Here is a 7,500-nt window from a genome sequence, read left to right as displayed (position 1 = left end):
GCCTCACGAGCGTGCATATTCCTCGAAGTAATGCTATTTTCCGTATCCGGAGAGCGTCCACCTCTCCAAAGAGCGAAAAAATATATTTCACTAACTATTATCTATCCTATTATCTATAATCTAACCTATTATCTATTGCAATAATTTGCACGGGAAACCTTCGGGGGGAAGAAAGAAAAAGAAAGAAAAAAAGGAACAAAAAGACGAAGAAAAATAAAAAAAATATAAAAAGAAAAAGAAAAAAAAGAAAGAAATAAAACAAAATAGCACGTGCAACGAGATATCTAAAATATTATTTAAAAATTTATAATATATCGTGACGTTCGTTCGTACCTACATATATCGTGTTTAGATCTTCAAAGGTGTTCTTAGAAGATCGACAGATTTTTAACGTGTCGGATTATCTAACACCGTCGGTATAGCGTGACTATAGTACGCACGAACGGGTGGTAGGTGTGTTGAGGGGTCCGAGTACGGTGGGGAAGAGAAGCGACATAGGTCCTCAGGGTCAGGGTGGCCAGCTTTCGTGGACGGGGAGAAAAATGGGGAGAAAGAGAAGGTGAGGAGGGTTGGAAAGAGACGGACGAGTCCTTGGAACGAGATGGAGCACAAGGAAGGGCCAGCGAGCCAGGTTTTCGAGAAGCCTGTTGCGGGGAGGGGGAACGGTGTTCCTACAGAAGGTGAACGTCCAAGGGGGCAACCTGTTCGGGGTTCATGGCCCTCGCACGAATAGCAAACGTGCAGGGAGCCGTCCTGTCCAATCTGCTAGCGAGCCTCGTGCAAAAGGGCCGCAGCTTCTTCTTCTCCTTCTTCTCCTTCGTATTCTCCTTCGTATTCTTCTTCTTCTTCTTCTTCTTCTTCTTCTTCTTCTTTTTCTTCTTCTTCTTCTTCTTCTTCTTCTTTTTCTTCTTCTTCTTCTTCTTCTTCTTCCTCTTCGTCTTTGGCACGAGTTTTCGTTTGGCACGAAAAGAAGGATAGTTAAATCGATGATCCAAGGACTTTTTTTCAAAGATGGACTTTAACGAATTTAACTACTTTACAAGATGTAATCGTTTACTTCGTTGAAGATAACTTTTATAATAGATAAAAATAAAAAGGAAAGAAAAAAAGAAACAAAAGAAAAGAAAGAAATCATTCGAAGGAACTAATGATCTAATCGAACGAAAAGCAGAGAGAGAAAGAAAGAGAGTTATAAACTTGAATCTTCTCGTTAGATAAAAATGAAATAAGAAATTGCCTACTTCTCTCTCTCTCTCTCTCTCTTTCTTTCTCGACGAATTCACTTCCTGCAAAGATGACTTAAGTCGACGTCGTACCGGTCGGTCGGTCGGTCGGTCGGTCGATCGGTCGGTCGGTCGACACGAAACGTAAGAGAGACGAGCAACCGAGGTAACAGCAGCAGCGGTAGTGGCAGCTTCGGCAGGAGCAACAGCGGCAGTGGCAGCGGCAGCAGCAGCAGCAGCAGCAGCCACAGCGGCACGAAGCACATTTCTTTTCGACGGGTGGAAGGTACGAAAGAGAGAACCAGTTTTCGAGCGTATACTCGCGTCTCGATTATATACCTTCTGTCCTGGTCCTACTCTGTGTCTCGTGCTTCTTGCCAGGAAGAATTCTATTCTATTATCCCATTACATGTCTTCGAAGATTTATTTTTAGATAGAATCCACACAGAGAAAGAGAAAGAGAAAGAGAGAAAGAGAGAGAGAGAGAGAGATGTCTAGCATGGTAGATGTTGATACCATTCCATTGACATCGATGACGATGATAGAACTCTAATGTAGTGTTGGTGGATGTACTGCTATGTTCCTTCCTACCGGGACAACACGAAAGGGGTTTATAACTCATTCGCGTCAGGATGAAAAGTAAGTAGCCGGGCAAAAGGATCCGCGATCTCGGCGAAGAAGCTGCGTTTAGCTACCGATCGACTTCGGGTCTTGTTGAGGGTCAAAGATCTCTTCTCGCCTACATATAGTATGAAAAAAAGAGGATCTGCCGAGTCAAGAGAGAGAGAGAGAGAGAGAGAGAGAGAGAGAGAGAGAGAGAGAGAGAGAGAGAGAGAGAGAGAGAGAAAGGGAAAGACAAAGAGACCGAGAGAGAGAGAGAGAGAGAGAGAAAGAGAAAGAGAGGACTATACCTTGCGAAAAAAGATGGCCGTTTTCATGCATCCTGTATAAGCGTATACCTACATATAGTATACATAAAAGTTTTTTACTTGGCACGTATCGACATCTCTACGTAGTCGACGTGGCAGCCGGGACGCCTCTGTGTGACGTAACCGCCATGCTGTTAATCGGCTACATTTTAAGTGAGCTGTTTAAATACTTTCGCACGATATTACGTTTTCATTACGTAGAGATATTAACGTACGTGCCGTATATGGGAATATACGGTAGTCCCAAATGTTGTTTCCTTTGATCTTCTTGCCTTGTTTTTCTTTTTTCTTGTTTGTTTTCTCTTCTCGCTTTGTTTTGTTTTGTTTTGTTTTGTTTTGTTTCTTTTATATACATTCCTCACGTTTCCTTTTTCTTCTGCCATGGAAGACGATTTATATCCTATATTAGTCCGTGCAAAATGCAATTGTATCATATAAACCAAGAAAAATATCCACCTCGCGGTATCGCCTGCAGAGGTCATTAGACAAGAAACATCGACGACAACTGCGACTTTATAATCTTATCTCCCGGACGGTTTAGTCATACCACAAATAGGTTTGCACGAAGCCAACCGATAGGATAAATTCTGGATAATCTTGTTATATCTACTAAAATTTCGCCTATAAATAAATGACTATAAATTCACTCAAAACTGGATAGAAAATATATATATATATATCCACATATATTTAAATATGTAATATATATAATATATAATATATTCATTATATATATTATATAAATGTGTGTGTGTATATATATATAGAAAGAGAGAGAGAGAGAGAGAGAGAGAAGAATTAATCGAGTCTGGAGATTCTTCGTGATCGTTATTCCGATAAAGATCGCGATGTGATGAAAAAGAAAGGGATCGTACGTGGCGCGTAAGTTTTGCATGTGATCGAAGCGAATTTTGGTTAGCGGTAATACGAGACTTCATGCCAAAGACATTTTAAACTCGTCTGCCGGGGATATTGGTATCCTTTTACCATCGTGAAACCGCAGAAAAGTCCGATGGGGTACGCAGAGATTCATTTTGGTATGAGAAATAATCATGGGTGTTCAAGGGTCGTCCTTAGAAACATTGGGAAAAAGAAAATTATTCATTCAAATTCAAACTCATCTCTCAAGCTTATAAATGATTATCAATAGATAAAAATGGCATATCTTTGTGAAAAAAATTCTCAATGTAATTTTTCTTATCGATATATAATATCGAACTCGAAACTCAACGATCGTTGTTCCGACTGCATTGTTTTGATATCGTGAAAAGCAAAGTGTATGTACCGAGTGTCATACGATAACATCGACCAAAATTTTGCTGATCAAGCGAGAAACAGCTCTTGAACGTACTTAACGACGGGACATATAAAATCATTTCTTCGGGCTTAGTGGTGGTCTCGCGCGTTAGATCACGAACGTTAAGCGATAAGGCATCAAACGAAGAAGAGATAAAAAGCGACGTGGTATGCGAGTTCGAAAGTTTGTCGGAATAATAAAGGTTGAGTCGGAGAAAAACGATCGAAAGGAGGCCTCGTTGTAACGAGGTATCTTCGCGAATAAGTCAATCGAGAACGTGCTTATCCGGCAATTACATGGATGGATCATACGCGACCACGCGTACACACATATACACAGACACACGCGCACACACACACACACGCACACACACACACACACACACAAACACCACACACACATACGAACGTCAAGAAATTTGACCTGCTCGAGGGAGAGCTACTCGCTAACGGCGATCGATATTCCGTAAATCGATTCTCTTTTAGTTTCCTTATATTTCTTTCTTTTTTTCTTTCTTTTTTTTCTCTTTTCTTTTTTTTCTTTTCTTTTGCCGACGATTGGTCGTTATCATTAAATATTTATTTATATGTTTCCCCGTAAATAATATTTCACTCGAAAAGGAAAGTGTAAATTCGCGAATACAGCGAAGCCACAAATTTCTTCGCTTACGATCCGTTTTCGGGGTCGAAAGGGGGGGGGGGACAGGGAAGTAATGAGAAGAGCCTCGTCGTATGTTGTAATTTTCGAATGATACTACGAACGAAAAGAAAAAGGAAGAAAAAAAAAAAATAAACGAAAGTATTTCTCGGACGGGTACGTCTATCCTTCTGCGTCGTTCGAGCAAGCAAAAAGCAAAATAGTAATCCAAGGTCATAGTTTCGTAAGACGATGGCACGCATCGGAAATACGTATGATTTAAGTTCTTTTTAACGGGGAACGATATACGATATGTGAGATGCATGTCGTGAATAAATAGTTACGTTCGTTTTTTCTTCTATCTCTTATTTCTTTTTTCTTTTTTTTCTTTTCCCACCCCCTCTTCAATCTCTTATTTGTTTTTCCACGGAAAATGAGTCAAATCGAGGAATCGTCGTGAATCGGTACTATTGTAAAGGCCGATAAGGATTTATCGATAAAAAAGAAAAAAAAAAAAGAAAAAGAAAAAGAAAATAAAAGAAAAAAAGAAAAAGAAAAAGAAAAAGAAAAAAAATACTCTGGGACAAATAAATTATTTCGATCGAATTTTCAATAATTAGATAGCGTGTATCGATCGCGAGTCCGACGATTCGATTAAATATCGAAGGACACGAATCTGCATCCATAGGTCTCATTATCATTATCGCTTCAGATCTAGAGATACATTCGCGCGTCAACGAAGAAGAAAAGATAAACACCTTGCACTGTGTTGACACAGATGCATCAGAATTATAAGTGACATTAAAAGATACCCGTTTATAGATATTACGAGCCCGATAATTTAGCGAGTGGCAAGAGGAGGAAGGAAGACGAACGGACGGCTAGCGGACGGCCGACGGCGCAAAAAAATATCGCGCCTCGTCCTTACTAATAGCTGCGATGGCTGACTAATTGAATGACGCGCGTGAGTCTCCTGTCTTTTTCTCTGGCTCTTCTTTTACATTTCGATTATACGAATGTTTAAAAAGTTTTTCAAGATCGTTTCCCTCGAAATTTTTCCGATTTTGTTAAACATGGAACAAAAGGAAAAGAAAAAAAAAAAAAAAAAGAAAAAAGAAAAAAAGAAAAAGAAACAAAAGAGAAAAAAAGAAGGACAAAAACAAAAAGGACGAGAAAGAAGAAGATTAGACAGAAAAAAGGAAACTTTTGTCTCTTCGAAGGCGTCAGAATCGTCAGGGTCGTATAAGGGGAGTGTCGTGTAGGAGAAGAGAACGAATATCTATAAGAAAAATAGAAAGAAAGAAAGAAAAAAAGAAAGACCGAAAGAGTGATAGAGAGAGAGAGAGAAAGAGAGAAAGAGAGGGAGAGAGAGAGAACGAGAGAAAGAGCGAGAGAGAGAGAGAGAGAGAGAGAGAGGATTCGCGTTTCGCGGGCGCCGCAAACGGCAGAAAAATCGGCGCGGCTAGCCTCGGCGCAGCTAACTGTACATAAGTTTGGCTATGCACGGGCTAAATGCTGAGAGGGGGAGGAGGAGGGTAAAGTGGGTGGGGACGAGGAAGAAGGGTGGCAGCAAGAGAGGAGGGAAGGAGTAGAATGTTGAAAAGAGAGAGAAAAAGAAAGAGAGAGAGAGAGTGAAAGAGAGTGAGAGAAAGAGAGAGGGAGAAGTAGAGAGAGAAAGAGATAGATAGATAGATAGAGAGAGAGAGAGAGAGAGAGAGAGAGAGAAAGGGAGAGAAAGAAAGAAAAAGAGAGATAGAGTCAAACGAAACTACCGAGTAGGAGAGGAGGGATGGCAGGTGGGGAGACGCGGGAGGATGGACGTTTGAAGGAAGGAAGGAAGGAAGGGAGGAGAGAGAGAGAGAAAGAGAGAGAAAGAGAGATAGAGCAAAGTACGCGGCGCGCGCGCGTCCGTTCGTTGTAGAAGAAGAGGAACGAAGGAAGAGAAGAGAGAGAAAGAGAGAGATAGGGTTGCGCCGATGGTGGTGGCGATGGTGGGGCCAAAGAATTGGCGAGGACCAGGCAGGCAGGCAGGCAGGCAGGCAGGCAGGCAGGCAGGCAAGCAGGCAGGCAGGCAGGCAAGCAGACAGGCAGGCAGGCAGGCAGGCAAAACAGGCAGGCATAGGCAGAGCAGGCAAGCAAAGCAGGCCCGAAGCGGTGGCGGTGGCGGTGGCGGTGTACGGAGGGGTGAAGCCGCCCCTCTCGCGAGTAGTAGACTCGAGAGGGGGGACTTTGCCCCACTCCTCTTTTGCGCGAGGTTCCTATGAATTTTGCGACACTCGATAAAAAGTGGTTCCACGAGGTTAACATTTCGGTAACTATACCCTCGCGCGCTGTTCACGCACGCACACTCTGCAACGCATACACGTTTACGCGCACGCCCTGCGCCTACCACCACACGCACTACCACTGCTATCACTATTATTATTACTACTACTACTACTACTATTATAAAGCTACCGTGCGAAGAAGAGAGAAAGAAGAGCAAAGGAGCGTCGCACGCGCGTGTACATACATGCATCCATCATCCACGTGTGCACGTACGGTTAAAGGAGAGCAATAGAAGAAAGAAGGAAAGAAAGAAAGAAAGAGAGAGAGAGAGAGAGAGAGAGAGAGAAAGAGAGAGAGGGAAAAAGAGAGTGAGAGAGAGAAAGAGAGAGATTTTGCCGTGTGGTAGGAAGAGACACGCACACTCGTGAACGATCGAAGAGAGCGAGAGAGGGACAGGAAGAGCGAGAAGAAGAAAAAAGGGGGAGAAAGAGAGAGAAAGAGAGCGACTCGGGAGGGCGGCGAGAAGAAGAGGGGTGAGGGGTTGAGGAGGAGGAGGAGGAGGAGGAGGAGGAGGAGGAGGAGGAGGAGGAGCAGGAGGAAAAGGGGAACGAGCGGGAGGCAGAGGAGCGAGAGAAAAAGAGAGGGAGAAAGATAGGCGCGCACGTACACGCTGGCTCTCACGCGTACATGCACGCGCGCACGCACGCACACCACGAGGTTGCCGAAAAAACTGCACGGGAGAGGCGCAGCAACGGGCAAACCGAACCGCGCGCGAATCAAGTGCTTTGGCCAGTCGCGTTCCCAATCACTCTACGACTAGGTAGTCCCCCGGTGTGTGTCCCAAAGGCGACAGCAGCTGGTCCCTCCTCGGTCTCTCGTCGGTGGTGTCATCTTGCCAAGATAGAACCACCAACTGTTTGGTACTAGCCGGTCCTAGCCGGCCGTCTCCATCGCGCGTCGTGCTTGTATTACCGCGTGTACCGCGGAAATCGACTGGAGATTATTACCAGGAAACCAAGGATAAGAAGACTGAAAAAAAGAGAGAGAGAGGAAGAAAGACAGTACGGAACTGAACTGAAGGGGATCGAGAAAAACTTAGAATAATATTGGATCGTTTAACCCATCGATCTCGATTACGTTTTATTTA

Source organism: Vespa mandarinia, chromosome 7 (assembly GCF_050613455.1).
Source record: "Vespa mandarinia isolate Hongniang chromosome 7, ASM5061345v1, whole genome shotgun sequence".
Taxonomy (NCBI): domain Eukaryota; kingdom Metazoa; phylum Arthropoda; class Insecta; order Hymenoptera; family Vespidae; genus Vespa; species Vespa mandarinia.
This window is presented reverse-complemented; position numbering follows the sequence as displayed.